General features: G+C 41.7%; 1 protein-coding gene across 1 annotated transcript in view; it reads right to left on the reverse strand.

Moving 5' to 3' along the window:
• LOC147334247 (Fc receptor-like protein 5) overlaps positions 1 to 19086 on the reverse strand; it is a 61084-nt gene that overhangs the window by 5879 nt on the left and 36119 nt on the right. The gene's annotated exons all lie outside the window — the stretch shown is intronic.

Genomic DNA, 19086 nt, shown 5'->3' on the forward strand with positions numbered 1-19086 from the left:
GCAGGAGAGTACAGATTCTGGTGTTCCTGGCTTAGGGACAAATCACTTTCAGACTCCATACTGCTCTCTCCTGTTTTGTTTCCTCTCTTAGCTTTTGACATTTTTGTACTACAGTGGGCAGGTTCAGAGCTCTTCCTCTTTTGAGATAACTTCAGCAAATCCTCATCAAGCATGTTGTCATCCAAACAAAAATCATCAACAACAGACTCAAGAGTCGTGTCACCTTTCTGACTGGTGTCAGAAAAACCTGCAGACTGGTCATTAGTCAGATCCATTTCTACACCATCAACACTTTTCACAATGCCAGTTTCATCAGACCCATGCGGGTTTCACATGAGCGATCGCCGTATCCCTACCAGCAGCCCTGGCCGCTGTTCCAGATTAACTGGCGCTTAGATTAACTGGATTTGGTCGAACAGATGTGTGGTTGACTTGCGTTTCAGGAGCTGCTACCGACAAACCAGCAAAAAAACGCCAAATGTGTCATCTGTGACAGTTGTGAGGTTATCTCAAACACACTCCATCAGTCTTGATACTGTTGTTGTTGAGTTTACCTGGTGATATCCTCATGCGCAACGCGATCGCGAAAACAGCAAACAATTAACACCACGCCGGTTTTGTTCACAGGACAGCAAGAGTAAACGATCGGGAGAATCTTGTCGTTGTTATCGTTCCCCTCGTACGTTTTATTTCTCAGATTTCAGCGTTTTCGCTGCACAACTAAAGCGTGCAGTATGCAATATGTCGATTATTTCATGAGAAATAAATGTATTTTTTAAAAATCAAAAACTCTCTCTCTCTCTCTCTCTCTGTGTGGCTGAGGAGCTGTCCCAACCCATGAACCTACTTACCTGCCAAAGCCAAACTATAAATCACAGGAAACCTTCACTTAAACATCCTCTACCATTGCCAACTGCCTACCCTCCCTCCCTCCTATGACCTCCACCACCTACTGAGCAAAACAGTTCCCACTACCACCACAAAAAAGCTAGTTTATTTTTAAGAGTTTATAAATGTACTCTTACTGTACACCCTAGGAGGTTGAATAAACATGAAACACACACACAGCAACAAACACAACAACAACAAACAACAAACACTACTGGACCAGTTCAACTAGAAAACTGAGAGACACATACCTCTTTAACAAGCACACAGAACTGCTGATGATCCAGTTCTCTCACATATTTCAAAAGCCTTAAGAAGTGATAGAAGAGATTATTATCAAGCATTAGTATCTGAATCTGGAATCAATTCTATGGACACTGGACTTCAGGACTGTACAGCTTTATTTAAACCTTAAATTTAATCTCAGGTAGGGTCTCTCAGGTTTAAACTCAGGTTCCGTTATTGAGTTAAAATACCAACAGACTCAGATATTTAGAACAAACTAAATTCATCGGTGCTACAGGAAATGTCTGCTGTGACTGCATCACTCTGCTCAACTTTGCTGTTAGTCAGCCTCTGCATGCTTACCTCTGCAGGTGAGTTTTACTTGTTAAGAACTAAATAAGATTTCAATGACAGATAAAGAGTAAGAAAGGAAAACCATTTTATAGTAATGCACTTTGTCTGTGTGTGTGTGCAGGCAACATGATGCTGGGTACAGCCTGTGTGAACTTGTCACTGTAACCCAGATGTGTTGTAGTTTTAGGAGTCAGTATATTAAGTAAGTAGAAGTAAAAAGCAAGAGTGGGTCACATATTTGATATGAGCATCAAAAGACAAAGATTAATCACATTTTTTCCTGAGATTCTGAGCAGCAGCTTTTACTGTGGATGACAAAAGGACCCAGATGTTTTCTAATTTTGGGCTTATAGCTCTCTGGAGGCAGAATTAAACTCTCAGCTGCAGAAAGTTGTCATGCAACCATTAATTGCCTTAAGACAATCTGTTAGAACAGATATTTATCCAATTCACATGGTTGAAAAGAAAAGTACAATTTAATATCGTCTGCATACAGGTGACTGGAAAGAATTTTACAACTACAAATAATAAGGCCTAATGGCAGGACATATAATGAGAATAAAAAGACAGCTTAACGCTGCACAAAGATTCAGCTACATCTGACCAAAAGTCTACTGCATATTAACTTCATGCAGTGTATGGGAGACTCCACCACCTGCATGTTTAGTGTTTATTAATATTGTGCATTATACAGTGAATGAATTCTGTAATGAATTACATTATTGAAAACTGTGTGTGTGTGTGTGTGTGTGTGTGTGTGTGTGTGTGTGTGTGTGCGCGCGCGCGCGTGTGTGCGTGCGTGCGTGCGTGCGTGCGTGCGTGCGTGAGTGTGTGTGTGTGTGGACCTCTTAAGCAATGCTCAGAGGTCTCTGTGCTTCACTCTGGCTGCTGTGAAAGTGGAAAGCCTAATCTTTAACATCTCTGCTCTGTGTTGTTTCCCGTTTCAGAGCAGAAAATCATCACAGTTGTTTCTGGACAAGACGTCACTCTGACATGTCGAGCTCCAAATGACAACATCACTGTTGTAAGGTGGAGCAGAGCTGACCTGGAAGATGAAGATCTTGTCCTTTTAAATGATAATGGGCAATTTGTTCCAAATTACCAGCATCCATCTTTTAAGAACCGGGCGGATCTGCAGGACAGACAGATGAAGGATGGAGACGTGTCTTTGATTCTGAAGGATGTGACGACTGCTGATAGTGGAACATACAAGTGTCGTGTAATCCAGGGAACCAGAAAACATTTCAAGCTCATCAGCATCATCTACCTGAGAGTTGATCCTCCAAGTGAGTGTTTCTGGGATCTTCCGCTCTTTTTGCTCGGCTGCCTTACTGCTCTTAAATAGCTCTTTATTCAGTATCACTAGGAGCCTTCTATTTTAGCCTAGCAGTGAATGATCTGTGTTGGTAAGCAGTTTTTGATTTAGTCTTTTCATAAAATCCTTATTTTTAGGCATTTACTGCTGCTCAGGAGAACAGACATGTTCTCCTGAGCAGACAAGCTTGAAATCTTTTGTCCTCCATGATTGAAACATGTCTGACAGTCACTTGTTGTGATCTTAGCAACTCCTCATTAACATTTTTCTGTTTGGCTGGAGTTATTTGTCTTAAAATAAATGTTCTTCTTTTGGTTTGATTTGCAGAAGGCCGTGGTATAGCTCCTGTTTTATTCAAGACAGCGGATGCTGCGGCAGAGGTGCCTGACTCACAACAGGACCCTCTTCCAGGACTTGTGGATGGCAGTTCTCTTCCAGGCAAAGGTACATGTGAGCAGTTCTTTCATTCATTCAACTACTTGAACATTAAAGTGCGAGGAACTTAGTTCAAGCTTTATTTTTAAACAAGTCTGCTCATCTCTCGGGGCTGTACACCATGACAATATTAGACAGGTTAAACTGACCAAAGCTATGCTAACTCTCATATGAAACTGAAATCACTTCTCAATCAAACAGAGAAATCAAAACAAAAACATAGAGAGAGAAAAAAGCTAGTTTCTTTTAAGATTTTATGGATGTACTTTTGCTGTACACCCTGGGATATTATATAATATGAAACACACAGATACACACACCCAGCAACAAACACTACTGGACCAGCTTGAACACAAAAATTAGAGACACTCATACCTGTTTTCCACCCACGCAGAGCTGCTGAGGATCCAGTTCTCTCACATATTTCAAAAGGCTTATGAAGTGATAGAAGGGATTCTTATCCAGCATTAGTATCTGAATCTGGAATAATTTTTATGGAAACAGGACTTTCAGCTTTATTTAGACATTAAATGTAATCTCTATTCACAGATAAAAAAAAAAAGTAAGAAAGACCGTAGAATTATTTTGCATTGATTCAGTTAATTGATTCAAATCCAGATGTGTCAGTTTGTCTCCGTTCTCTGTTGTTTGCTCTTTCAGACCAGAAAATCATCACAGAGTCTGGACAGGACGTCACTCTGACATGTCGAGCTCCAAACAACAACAACAGACTTGTAGAGTGGATCAGGGCTGACCTGGTGGATGAAAAACTTCTTCTTTTGTATCAGAATGGGCTATTTGTTCCAGACAACCAGCATCCATCTTTTAAGAACCGCGTGGATCTACAGGACAGACAGATGAAGGACGGAGATGTGTCTTTGATTCTGAAGGATGTGATGATTAATGACGCTGGGACATATGAGTGTCGTGTCCTCATGGGAGAAACATGGTCATGGAAGTTTAGCACCATCTACCTTCATGTTGTTGATCCTCCAGGTGAGTGAGTAGAGTTGAGTGTGTGTGTGATCAGAGGTGAAGCTGCTTCCTGCTTGTTGATGTTTGTTTCTAAAGATGTTGTTGATGAGACTTTGTAGAAAGCAGCTGGTCTGAGTGATGTGATCAAAGTGCAGTAGATAATGTCTGACAGCAGTTTGAACAGTACTAGAGTTAGCGGTAGTGGTGGCTCTCTTACTGTTCCCAAATGGCTCTTTACTCAGGATCACTGGGAACCTTCTATTTTAGTCAAATGGTGAATGGTTTGTGTGTTGGTAAGCAGTTTTTCATTCAGCGTTTTCATAAAAGCTTTATTTTTACGCATTCAAACGTACGGGAGTTTAAGGCCTGGTAATACCAAACATCCTGGTAAATGCTGGTAAACTGCAGTAGTAGAGCACGCTTTCTACTGAGGAGCAGTAGAAGGTTATCCAGACTATTCTCCATGAGGACACAGAGGAAGTGCAGCTGCTGCTGGGACGTTTTTTTTTTTTTTAACCAGAGTGTGTTGTAGGTGCACAGAAACCTGAAGACAAATTCCTCTATTTATCATGAGTAGGGATGGGTATCATTTAGGTTTTATCCAATACCGGTGCCAAACCGGTACTTTTGAAACGGTGCTGGTGCTCGAACCGGTGCTTAAAGAATGGAGAACACAAACTTTGTCCAAAAACCTCTGTTTATCTGTTTTTTTTCGTAAAAAGATAACAATTTTAGCCTTTTCTGCAGGGGGCATATATGGTATCACTCTTGGCTGGAAGCTGTGCTTAAACAATGTATAAAACACAAACTTTGTCCAAAATGTTTAGCTGTTTTCCACTTTTCCTTTAGTCATTTTAGCCTTTTTGGCCAGGGTGCAGGGAGTATCTGCCATCAAACAAGAAGACAGCCGCTACGACGGTGTTTGCTAGTTCACCTTACATGCATTAATTTATTAACGTGGTTAGCCTACTCAACGTAAATTACACACGAACAACATTAAGCTACTTACCCAGAGAAGAACGGCTGCTGCTGCCATCATCATCCATCATCACTTCTGCTACACTGGCAGGGCTAGGGGCCAGGACTCTCCTGTTCGGGTTCTTGGGGGATGTTGCTAACTCCGGGTCCGATAATAGGCACCATACCCACAGTAGATGTGCTCGGTGTGAGGTCTTGCAGCAAGTTATCAAATACGGTGCATTTCTCGGCTTTAAAAAAGAAAAAAGAAAAAAACCTGCTTTGCGTCACCAGGTTTGTCGTCAGATTCGAGGTGTTACTGTGATACTGTGCAAAGGAGGTATCACCTTAAAGCACTTGTTGCAGGCTGCTGAGTTTGCATCTTTTGCTGTGAAGTACAGCCAGACTTTTGACCGCTTCACCTTAGGCATTTTGAATTTGTAGCTCTGCTCTAAAAAAACGTACCTACCTGGGCCTGCCTACTATCCTTGGAAAGGTAGAATGATTGGCTAGAATCCAAAGTGTCATTTTAAGGATGTTTAGCTTCAGGTTACTTTCTGAGCACCCGCAGGGCAAATTCTTTACCTCCACCCTGTTTCTTCTCCCTGCATCGGTTGTTGTTTCTGACAACAAACCATAGTGAGCACTGTGGTTCTGCAATCTAGATTGGGATACTGTGGGACTAATCCTAAGTGAAGCTCGGATTTAGGCTGAGGCCAACTTCTTTCAGCTCCTGGTGATTAGAAGTGATCAGTGCATTGGAGGAAGACACAATGAGAGGAATAATAATAATAATAATAATAATAATAATAATAATAATACATTTTATTTGAGGGCGCCTTTCAGAAACCCAAGGACACCTTACAAAAATAACGATGTTTACTCAAACATCAAGCATGCATATAGAGCAGGGGTCCCAGTCCACGAGGGCCGGTGTCCCTGGAGGTTTTAGATGTGTCCTTGATCCCTCACAGCTGATTTAAATTGATAAATCCAGAGCCCTGGTAATGAGCTAATCATTTGATTCAGGTGTGTTGACCAAGGGTGAGATCTAAAACCTGCAGGGGCACCGGACCTCATGGACTGGGATCGGGGACCTCTGATATAGAGCCATACCCCTCCCCACCTCAGTCAGCCCGACCACCTCTCCCTCCTGCTCTCTCCAGCCTACACCCCCCTCAAACACAGTGGCAGGCGCACTCTTACAACCTAGCCTGAAAATGCTCTCTCCAAACTACAGGACTGCTTCACACAGACAGACTGGGACATATTTAAACACCAGGACCTAGAAACTTTCACAGGATCAGTACTGGACTATATCAAGTTCTGTTTTGGGAATGTGACAGTGGAAAAAGCATTCAGGTTTTCCCAAACCAAAATCCCTGGATGACTAGCGAGGTCCACTCACTTCTCAAAGCCGTCTTCAGATCAGGTGATAGAGCTCTGCACAGGGCTGCTCGAGCTGATCTGAAAAGGGGAATTATGCCAAGACAGAGCATAAAGGAAGCATAGAGTCCCACCTGTCCAGCAACAACCCACAGGAGGTTTGGCAGGACATACAAGACATCATAAACCACAGAGGAAAACAGAAAACTTGAGAGTGCAGCTGGCAGAGGAAATGAACAGCTTCTTTGTCCACTTTGAAACACCACAACAGCAGCACTCATCTGCTTCAGCCCTGCTCCCATCCTCATCTGGCTCCTGTACCACTCCATTCACTGTAACGAAGCACGATGTCTAATGTCTCTTCCTGGCAGTGAACCCCAGGAAGGCTGCCGGTCCAGACAGAATACAGAATCAAGGTGCGAAGAGCCATGTGAGGGAGATGAGGCATCCTACAGAGAGGAAGTCCTGAAGCTGGCAGCCTGGTGTTCAGAAAACAACCTAGCCTAGCACTGAACACTGAACACACTTAGCACCCCTATAGATTAACGGGGACTGTGTGGAGAGGGTCTTCACCTTCCTGTTCCTTGGTGTCCTCATCTCTGCTGACATTTCCTGGACAGACAACATCTCAGTGGTCATCAAGAAGGTACAATAGCAGCAAGCTGAACTCTAACTTGCTGCTGACCTTCTACCGCTCATCCATTGAGAGCCTGCTAACTTACTGCCAGTGTTGGGGAGTAACGGAATACATGTACCGCCGTTACGTATTTAAAATACAAAATATGAGTAACTGTATTCCGTTACAGTTACCGTTTATAAAGGTGGTATTTAGAATACAGTTACTTTGTTGAAATAAATGGATTACACTGTTTCATATTGTCGCGGGTCAGGACTGTTTGGGTTTTGTTTGACAGCTACGTTCTGTTGTTCCAGGCGGCAGCGTTACGGTTGCCATGGTTACAGGGCGACGCTCTCTCTCTGCGTGTTTCCTGGGTGAGAGAGCGCCTTTTTGTTGTTGTTGTTGTGCTAAGCTAACAGGCAGAATGCTACCGGTATAGCTCTAAAGAATGTAGCATCATAGGCAGTGTAGTCCGTGTTGCAGGGAGAATGGACTGCCATATACGTTATTTGTCTGTGAGCGAGGGAGGGAGAAAAAGGAAGTATGAGCTGTCATCGAGGAAAAACAGGAGCTGGAAGCATGTAAAAATAATAATAACCACTTCAGCCAAGAAGAGAGCCTGACGAGCCCAGCTGTAAGTAAGTTATTAAGACTCGACTGTATGCTTTGTTCGTATTTTCCTCCGAAACAATAAGTTCCGTTGGAGCAGCCTTTCAACGCCTCTCTCTGTCTCTTGCTAGCAAAGTTGACCCACACAACAAAGTAAAGCTAGTTTTCAGCTACGAGCCCGACACGAACCCAACGTATTAGCCAGAGGTCCCTTTGCTACGGTTCGGAGCCGCGGACCTTCAGTAACAGTAATAAATCACAGCAATTAGTACATTCACGTAGTCGTAAACAGCATGATAATATATTAAGTAATCCAAAGTATTCAGAATACGTTACTCTCATTGAGTAACGTAACGGAATACGTTACAGAATACATTTTGGGGCATGTATTCTGTATTCTGTAATGGAATACATTTTAAAAGTAACCTTCCCAACACTGCTTACTGCATCACGGTATGGTACAGCAGCTGCACTAAGGCGGATAGAGCGAGGCTTCAGAGTGTGAAACAGTTCCCACCCCGCTTTCAGCATTTTTGGCTAAGTCCACATACAAATCTTTTTTCAAACACACAAATTCTTTTTGCACATACTACGGAGCCCCGCAGGGGACATGGGAGAAAAAAAAATTAGGGAGAAAAAAAAAATTAAGACGGACTTTTGCGAGATCTCGCAAAACAAACTCAGGATATCGCAAAACTAACTCGGGATCCTGCAAAACTTTCTCGCGAAAGTTGAATTCCAACAATGGCGGCAGCTACTTAGTTGTAATATTACTCTTTCTGGGTCACAAAATACACTTTTAAGATATTTTGAGGCGTGAATGTAGTTGTGTAAACGTCAGATACCTGCTCGATTTACAAGACATCACATATTTGCAAAAGTGCTCCGACGTTTTTGGAGATCTGACACCCACTAGCTCGAAGCTAACGGGAGGTCGAGACCTACTACAGCCGGGAGGAACACCGCTTTCCCAGCACATCGTGCCTCGACCTCCCGGTCGGCTTCGAGCTGGCGGCCTCCGAAGAATGCGGCTAAAATTTTTGCGAGATCTCGCAATGCTTTTGCGAGATCCCGAGTTTGTTTTGCGAGGTCTCGTAAAAGTCCGTGTTAATTTTTTTTTTTCTCCCTAATTTTTTTTTCTCCCATGTCCCCTGCGGGACTCCGTAACATACAAATCTTTTTTACACACACAACAAATTCTTTTTACAAGTACAAAATATTCATGACCACAATTTGAGCCCATACATTCAGCATTGCCACTGCTGAACTGAACTTAATTACACCATTAGCATGAGGCTCGACGCAGGTACACCCAGTGAGGACAACTGCTGTCAGTCTGCCTAATTTAGATCATGAAAAACTAAGCTAGCAGTTCATCTGAATACATTTTGAATGATTAAAAAAATGTATATAATCTAATGCACTATAAGATGAAATGGATTCTGTTCTTTGCTCATCACCTACATGACAGTTGACACCTCACACCTGTTTTTCACCTGCAGGTCAGCCAGGAGGACACACAGAGGATGAATGGAAGGAGGCTGACTTTGCTGGGCTGTTCAGTGTTCTGGTAGTTTCTGCTGTGCCCGTTGTTGGTGCTGCTATTTTTTGGGGTATTTCTTGGATTTGCAGAGGAGAGGAGAACTGATACAATTGCCAACACAAGTCTTGAAAGATAGCAATGAATTATCTTTGGCTAGTAGCTCTTTGGTAATCACCTTTTTTTAATATAAGATAACATAACAAATTTCCCCACGCGTGGGACTAATAAATGTTATCTTACGGTGAAAAAATAACTGTTTTTTGCCTGTCTGTTTTTTCTACTGTATTACTCAAATTTTTCTCATTTCTTCAGAAAATGTTCTGGTGCATTGATTGACTTCAGGGGTGATGATTCATGCCCAGAAAACAAACAAAAAAAACCAATTATATATTTATGTACCTGTACTCTTGAGCTGATTTCTCACCTGATCAGCTGTGAAGTAGATGTGAGGCTGGAGTGGGGGGTGGGGCTGGCTTTGTTGTGGGTAGATGTGTGGGTAGGAGTGAAGCAGGGGCCCGTTCTTCGTACGTCGCTTACTACATCCAAGATCAAATGACACATCCAAGACCAAATCATCGCGCTAACCGTGAGCTCGCTAATCCGGTTCTCCGAACACACCTGCTGTTGACGATTAGTACAGCTGGATGAAGTAATGTGAGATCACTGGGTGCCGTAAAAGGGGCTACGCATCGATAGTAGAAACATTGATCGGCAACCCTCTGATTGGTCGGCGAAAATGTCGAAGGAGCGCGCTCAGTATTTTTCGGCAGCAGAGCAAGAACTCTTGAGTGAGGGATTTCAGGAGTTTCAGAGTTTAATCAGAACGCAAGGGAACACTGCAAAGGCTGCAAAAGCAAGGAGAGAGGGCTGTCAGAAAGTTGCTGACAAATTAAACTCGTAAGTAATTTAATAATAACAATAATAATGGAGTGGATTGATATAGCACTTTTCAAGGCACCCAAAGCGCTTTACAATGCCACTATTCAGTCACTCTCACATTCACACACTGGTGGAAGCAGCTACGGTTGTAGCCACAGCTGCCCTGGGGCAGACTGACAGAAGCCAGGCTGCCATATCGCGCCATCGGCCCCTCTGGCCAACACCAGTAGGCGGTAGGGTAGATTTATTATATTACACTATATTATCCAATATTATATTACTTTATATTATATTATGTTATATTATATCCCCTTACACATTAGAGCCACAACAGGACCCACTAGAACATGGGAACAAGTATATTCTACAGAATGGTAATATTTATCACTTATATTGCTTTTCGTCTCTTGGAAAGAAACCCTGAAATAATCTGTTTGTTTGTTTGTTCATAACAGCAACCAAGAAAAGGGCAGAGCAAAAAAAGACAGAATAGAATAGAATAGAATTCAACTTTATTGTCATTGCACATGCACAGATACAGGGCAACGAAATGCAGTTGCACCACAGGTGGTGGTCCTGCACCCCCTCGTCAACAAGTTGGTTAAGTAAATAATACCCTCACGGGAAAATCGATATCTCTCAATGAGCACACTGTCGCGCTGAGCTACAGGATCCTGTCTATCCCGCAATATACGCTGAATTCTGAGGACTCTCCTTATCAATCTTGCACCTTCCGCAATGGGTTGCTCGCGTATACGGACAGGACATGGCTGCGACAGGCTTCCCAAATCCACCTTCGCTTTTATAGCCGTGGTCTCCCATCTTGATTACACGAAGTAATTTGCAATTACTACTCTGAAATATGAATTACATCTGAAATAATCAAATACATGTAATAGAATGTTAATAGTACATTTCCCTTTTTTAGGAAATGACCTGTATGTATCTGTGTGATATCAATAAATGGATCAGGTGCTGCATTATCTTTGGTTACATTGATGTTATTTATTTATGGTGAAACAGTGGTGGAATATCGCTGTTGCTTTCATATAAATGAAGCGGACATACCTGCGTGGCCGCGATCTAATCCTGTTTACATAAAGTAAACCTGCTCCCGAGCAGCAAGTCCCGGATGAGCTTCGGGGAACCGAACGATCCAGGATCACGCGAAATCGTCAACAATCAAATCCAGCTAACCTACTTAGCGAGGTACGAAGAATGGGCCCCTGGGTTGTGGTGAGAGAAGAGCTCAGGTGACAATAGTTGACGTCACGCCTCAATGCATTGTGGGAGCGCAGCGCCATTTTCGGGGTCTACGAATCAAAACAAACACACTGTGTTGGAACGTCGACTACAAGAAAGATGCTTAAAAGCAGCTCAAAAGAGAACGGACTGTATAGAGACCGATTGCGTCCAGAGGCGAAGCACCGGTACTTGCAGAAAATAGCGTGCATTGGAAATGTGGACCCGTATAAAATACGGCCTTGGAGTAGAAACCCTGAAGACCAACCGCTATTGATGTAGCCTGACATATTTTCGTACCTTGTCTGTGGAGTCAGCGCGTACAAGTCGTCATTCAAACAAAGGTAAGTCAGCTCAAGTACTGCGAGTGAAATGCGTTTGATTTCCCTGCAAACATTCAGATTAGTGCAGCATAAATTCATTCATGAGGGGAAATTACAGTGAGAACATGTGGAGGCTGTTAGGTGGATAACATGGTGAGTTCAGTGCATTGATGAGACACTGTCCTAAAGGATTTAGTTATTCTTTATGGTTAAAGAAATTGCACTAATTTATTCATATTTATTATAAATAATCCTAATTATACATCTTGCTTCCATGTTTGTATCCTGTCACTAAAAATACATTTTAGTTTAGTTTTATACATTGATTAATGACCTGCAGAATCTCCTTATCATATTAAGTGATTCATAATTGTCACTTTATGTTTTCTCCATCTTGAAAGTGATGACATCCTTGCATTACATACTTTAGGTTCATTTTCTGCAGGCAGGTTTCTGACAGAGAACAGGCAGATTTACACTATAACATGCAGCGTTCTATAGATGGACACATAAAGAAATGAAAAATTACATGTATGTGCTAACTTTCTAAACACTTTGTTACATTTATGATAAAGTAGATAAAACACATTTGTGTCGGCCTTGGCTCATAGTTCTTGTCTTTAAATGAACTTTGTCTGTGTGTGTTTCAGGTCCTGCACTCTCAAAGACTAAATGAACCAGCATTGCAGCCATGGGTCACTGTGAGCATCACAGGGAAGGTTGAAGCCGCCCACTGCACCTGTATGGCCGGAGTCGCAGAGACCTGCACCCACGTCACTGCTCTTCTGTTTAATGTAGAAGCAACAGTGTTGATCTGTGGCACAAGGACTGTTACAGATGAACCTGCATACTGGGTTTTGCTGGGTAATGTGACCAAGATACAGCCAGAGGTTGGCCATAAGATAGACTTCTCCTCTTCAGCTGCCCAAAAAAAGGCTCTCAATCAAAACATAAACAGATCATCTGTAGTGACAGGTAAAAGGAGCCGTCCTCAAAACAGAAAAATCCCACCTGCTACTGCGGAGGAGTTGTCACTGCTATTGGATACTTTACTGGAACACAGTAAAGCTGTGGGTTGTGGGAATGACCCATAATGTTTTATCTAGGGGTCTAGATTTATGCCTGTAGTGCACTGCCATGTAAATAATTTGCATTTACTGAATATGTACTGACTGAGTACCACTGTTCAAAAGTTGAATAAAGAAACAAACTAATTTTTGCCTCTTTTTTTTTTTATTAAAACCACCTTATAGAACATCACATCAGTTACAATGTAGAATCCATGTCATTTATAGTTTACAAATGACAAAATGTTTACACAAAATCATGAGTGTTTACATGATATCACCCACTACTAACATTACTTTATTTACTGTATCTTTTGAAAAAAATACAGCAATTTTAACAGCACAAGACTTAAGAATATTTAACAGGAGCAGGTTTCATTCTTCCCTGGTTTTATTATCACACTGTTCACTAAACGCAGCAAACCTTCACCATCTTATCCAGGAGGGTCACCTCTTCACCCTCACATGGAAGAAGTAATCTGATTGGCATGGTGGTATGTTTGAAGCAGGTCCCTTGTGTAGCGCTGGAACCAAGTCATGATGTGTTTTACCCATTTCATAGGCTGGTTTGCTGCAATAATGCCAAATAATTAGCAACTCTAAAAATAGAAGGTAGTTCTGCAAAATCACTCAGTAGGATGTTTGTTCTAATTTGCTATGAGCTCAGAGCGCATAGAAAATAAAACTAATAGGCTATAAAGAGTGATATGAACATATTTTGAACTTACCGGAATGAAAATGTCTGGAGCACCAACAGATATTTGGAGATGGAAGAGAACTGGATATCAGCTCATCTCACAGCTGCTATCCAGGCTAGACACCTTGGTTTGGTAACATCCGATACAAGAGCTGCCTCATGTTGCTTCCAGGTTGGGAAAGAATTAAAAGATAAACCCTTTTCAAGCTTATTCTCTCGCCGGTCGTGCGATCGAACATTGCAGACGACCACACAGCAAGAACGAACCATCTATGTTGTGCCATGCGCTTGTGAAGTGGCTGTTTGGTCTCTCCAATGTAGAGGTCTGGGCATTCCTCGCTGCACTGTACAGCATACACCACATTGTTAAGTCTGTGTTTTGGCGTTTTATCTTTCGGGTGAACCAGTTTCTGTCTGAGCGTGTTGGTGGGTCTGAAATGCACCGGGATGTCATGCTCGGAGAAAACTCTCCTGAGTTTTTCTGATACACCGGCTACATAGGGGATGACAATGTTGTTGCGTCTGTCCTTCTTATCCTCCCTCACTGGTGTCTGGTCTTCTTTTCTGTGCCTCTTTGCTGACTTTAAGGACGCCCATTTAGGATAGATAACTTTCATTTGTGAAAAAGCACATAGTTAGGGCTGGATCAGCTGTCCCTGAATCCTCCCTTAGTTATGCTGCAAAAGGCTGCTGGGGGATTCCCATGATGCACTGAGTGTTTCTTCTGCAGTCAAATGTTTCACTCTGTTCTTACACACAACTCTGCATTTAATTATTAGTTATTATTAATACTTGTTTCTCTTACACACTGTGTCTTTGTCTTGTCTTCCTCCCCTCACTGCCAACCAGTTGCAGTTTTTCTCACTTTCTTCGAATCTACACCCACTACGCCATATTGACAAAGTCTAATATATGGTGCGGTTGATTAATCATTCACTCATTTGACTTTAGAGATACCTGAAGCTTTAAAATAAGAAAGGATAAAATGGATCAGCAGGGAGAGGAAAACACAAGTATGTATTCTTTTAACCTCTATAGAGACGTTATAGGTACATGTTTATATGATGTGCAAGAAACAGCACAGTTTGTGTATCAGTGAATTATGAGTAGTTCAACTTCAGGAAGTTTCATCCTGGTTAAACCTCATAAAAAACGTCCACCACCACTTTATGAAGCAGGCGGCTAAGAAAAAAAAGAACTTTTCTTCAAAGTCAAGGAAAAATGATTAATCAAAGACAAAGGAAGGATTTTTTTGTTTTGTGGCATTTTAACCACAGCTCTGGGGCCCGTTCTTCGGCTTCGTTCTTCGTTCTTCAGCTCAGGCCTGAGATTTGAAATATTGTGCCAGTTGTTGCATGTCTTGTTCTGTTTAATTTCATAAAAGTATTTCTTGTCATGATGCATAGTATGAAATAATTTAGTTCAGCCAAACAGGAAACAGATGGTTCTTCTTAAAAGAAAAGGGAAAAACTACTGCTGAAAAAAATAAGCTGCATCATTAATTTAACAGGAGAAGATAAGATATCAAATCAGCTCTCTGACCGGTCAGAACCAGCTCTGTACATATGTTAGTGCCAAGTTCCTGCTCTCATGTGAAATGTGCACAGTCTCCTCAGTGTGTTGCTACTGTATAGATAAACTAAGAGCAAACACACAAAATGAGTTACGCTGAGGCTGTTTTGGATTCAGATGATTTCATTTATTAATAAGTTGTTGTTCATTAACAAAATTCAAGAGAGACAAAGAAAGTCAAACTGTTTCACTGTTTTGCTGCAACATAGCAGTCTAACAGCCGGGTGGGAAGCTCCCAACACTTCCTGTCTGGTTTCAGTCATTATAAACATTTTAATGAGATAAAGATCACTGTGTGTGTGGCTCTGACGGATTAACAGAAGCTATGCTGCTGAACTGTGTTTTGAGCCTCATGTTGATGCCACTAACAAAGAACTTCACCAAAGTCTGTTCTTTTTAAGGAAATGAGATCTTTTAATGTATCATCTGACACGTTGTCCCTGTTTTTCAGAAGTTTTATTGAACCTATTATTTCTTTCTGTATTGCTGCTTGGTTTGGTAACAAGAATCTGAAGAAGAAGAATTGGTTTGGACTTTTGGTAAAAACTGCCAGCAAAGTCTCAGGGCATTGGCAAGATTTTTGGATTTCTAACATGATTAAAGTCAATTTTGATTTTCTTTAGGTGTGTTTAATCAAAGCAGAGCACTGACCGACAGGAATGTCTGAGCTGGTGTGTACTGTGAGCTGGGCTGGGAGCTCCTGGCTTTTTACTTCTTGTACTCATTGTTGTGATTGCTGCTCTTTTGGTTTGTAGAAAACTGTAAACAGACAAATTCAATTCAATTCAATTCAATTTTCTTTATTGTCCCACAAGGGGAAATTAGTTTAGCAGCATCCCAACATCTCCCAAAATGGACCAGCTGGCAGCTTTTCTGAAACCTCAGTATTTTTTTTCTTCTGTGATTAAGACGATGAAAGCACCAGCCTCATGTGACCTCAAGTATTAACAACAACAGCACAGCTTTTAACACTGCATTGTCACCAAGCCTTTAATCTGAACCCCCTGAGACATTTCCAACATCATGTGATGCTGGAAGCTCCTGTGCTGCCACCTGCTGGATGACTTATAAAACAGCGGTCACTGTGAGTGAACATTAAAGCTCAGTTGATAAGTTCAGATGTAGGAGTAAGTGAGAAGGCTGTGTTGTGCACCTCAGGGCTTCCGAATGAAAGACTCAAAGTTTTTGTGAGTGTAGGAACACTGGGTTGTTTTTTTGTTTCATTTGCACTAAAGTAAAATTGTTGAGGGCTTTCTGAACTAAAGTTAAAATGAAATTTATCACAAACATAAACATATGAAGAGAAAAAAACTGAAACAAATGATAAAAAGTCAAATCTGCAAAGATACACAGAAAAGAAGGTCAGACATCAACTAAGGAGAAACACAAGGACAAATGGAACAATATTATCATCCATTATGTAGCAGGTTTATCAGAGAAACTCAGGAGAATCTTCTCCAAGCATGACATCCCAGTGTATTTGAGACTCAGCAACACACTCAGACAAAAACTGGTTTGTTCTAAGGGCAAAACTCCCAAACTTAACAACGTAGTATATGCTGTACAGTGTGGCGAGGAATGCTCTGACCTCTTCCTTGGAGAAACCAAACAGCCGCTCCTCAAAAAGTTGATTCTCTTCATCTGGATGTAGCGTTTTCAGTGGGAGAAATTTTTTGTCACTAATCCAAGTGACTTCTTCAGTCTCAGCTGACTGCAGGTTTCCCCATTCTTATAAACAGGACATTTGCACAATGACTGAAACCAACCCACTGAAGGAACAATGGGCTGGGAGGTCATTTCCTTGATTATTAATATACAAATTCTCATGACCATTGATCAACAACCACTGATCAAAGCTCATTGATCAATGACCATGAGTACCATTCACAGAGAGTTGGGGAATGGCTGCAATCACAGTATTGTAAGATGGTGACAGATGTCTCGTTAGGCCCCCTCCTCGATTCAGAGATGGTCTTTCCCTTTTCATGTAAATAGCCTCCTTGACTCCGCGCTCAAACCAGCGTTCCTCCCTGTCCAAGATGTGAACATCCTCATCATTGAAAGAGTGTCCACTGGCCTGTAGGTGTAAATAGACTGCAGAGTCCTGGCCTGATATGTTAGCTCTTCTTGCCTTTCACAAATATCAAAGCTTTGACTAAAGTCCAGCTGGGATAACCACATTTACTCAGGGCCTTCTGGATGTGATGTTCATATTCTGGCCGCTGAGGACACACTCCATATTTTGCTGTGGCTTTCCAATGGACAACAAGGAAGTCAAACTAATGTAGCGTAGCTCATGTCACATTCAATTGTTTGATTGTTCAATTGGTCTCGTATGAAGTGGAAAAGAGGGTTTTTCCATTTGATACGAGACAATAATATAAACAACTGCAGCACAGTACCTGTTATACCTATAGCATGTAATCACTTTAATAAAATATTATGGTCAACAGTATTGTTCACTGCACTGTCTATCAGGACAAGCAGAGATGAGTCCACTGTCATGGCCATAGGATCATTTGTAACCTTCACTAATGCTGTTTCTGCTAGTCTCATTCAAGAGCAGTATTAATTTTCTTTTAAGATCCAGAAGTCTGTGATGTGTTTCATAGTCTGTAGCAAGTGTTTTACAATTAAAGGACTGTCGCGGGGTCCTCTTTTAACCCTCTCCCGGACAACAAACACAGGCGTAGTCGGTAAGGTCTTTTAGTGTGGATAATTTATTTAGCCGGCCTCCCCAGTGCACAGAAAATTATTTACAGCAAATAGAATTGACTTAGGTCAGTGTCAACAAAACGTCTGTATACCCGACCCAGCCTGCATGTTACCCTCCTTGTAACAGCTCACTGGACTCTCTCTCCCACCCCGTATGACCTGTCTATTATATCCCGTAGCCCCTCCCCCTAGACGTAACAATCATTTCTTTATTATTACTTTAATCCTCACTGTCCCCCCTCAGCTTCTTTCCTGCTGTAGTCTCACAACACACATATCTATTTACAGACTCTTAGGCCACTTCCAATCAGCCTACAATGTTTCACAAAACATTAAAACAATCCAAACAAAGGATGCAGTTCACGTGACCGTCCAAGCCCACGTGAACCCATTATTTAAACCCCGGAACACCATACCATCGGCTTGCATCATCCCGCATCATTGGAGATCACAGCGCGTCTCCTCGACCGACTTTATTAACAAGGTAAGGGGAAATAAGTTGGCCACCCTCTATGCTGCTCCAAATCCCCCCCCCCCCCCCCCCCTCACTGCGCCCCGATCAGCTATCTGCGGCTGGGGCGATGTAACTCCGTCACAAAGACCAAATAAATAAATCCACCCCACACAAATCAAATGTTACTCTGATTTTATTTTTGAGTAAACTCCAAAAATTCTAACAGAGAGCTGATGCTTAGAATACAGTTGAATAAATATTAAAAAGAGATGATTTAATCATTTATGTACAGGCTGGAGTCTTCATGATCAACATGCTGGTTCAGATGCTGATCCTCAGTGGAATCGCACTTTCTCTTTCCTCCTTGTGTAAAAAAAAAAGATTTTTAATGTTAATTTAAATTCAAAATTCACAGTTTAAAAAGAAATCCAGCATAAATGAACATGTTATAATAAAGAAAAGTAAATGGTTCAGTCTAGCATGTGCTCCAGTGAGACATTAAACTTCAGTAAAACTATGCAGTTATGAAACGTAACTTTAATCTGGGCAAAAACAAATTTGCTCAGTTGTAAATAAAACAGTGAAGTAAACGTGACCTGACAGACATAACCTGAGTGAATAAAGTCCAGTGTTTAACCACTGAGAGCTGAAACTCAGCAGAGGTTTTAAACCTGTGTGCCGGTGATTGGACATCAGCCGCTGATAAAGTGGTTTCGCTTATAAAGTGCTCTGTAGTTTTCTAAATGTCCATCTCCTCCTTCTAAATCCTGTTTGTCATCTTTAACCCTGATCAATCACTCTGAAGGAAACACAACCTCCAGCAGCTCTGCA

The sequence above is a fragment of the Aulonocara sp. 'chitande type north' Nkhata Bay genome, linkage group LG3, assembly GCF_057382095.1.
Source record: "Aulonocara sp. 'chitande type north' Nkhata Bay isolate Kocher_YH1m ecotype deep benthic linkage group LG3, A_spYH_male_GT1.1, whole genome shotgun sequence".
NCBI classification, from domain to species: domain Eukaryota; kingdom Metazoa; phylum Chordata; class Actinopteri; order Cichliformes; family Cichlidae; genus Aulonocara; species Aulonocara sp. 'chitande type north' Nkhata Bay.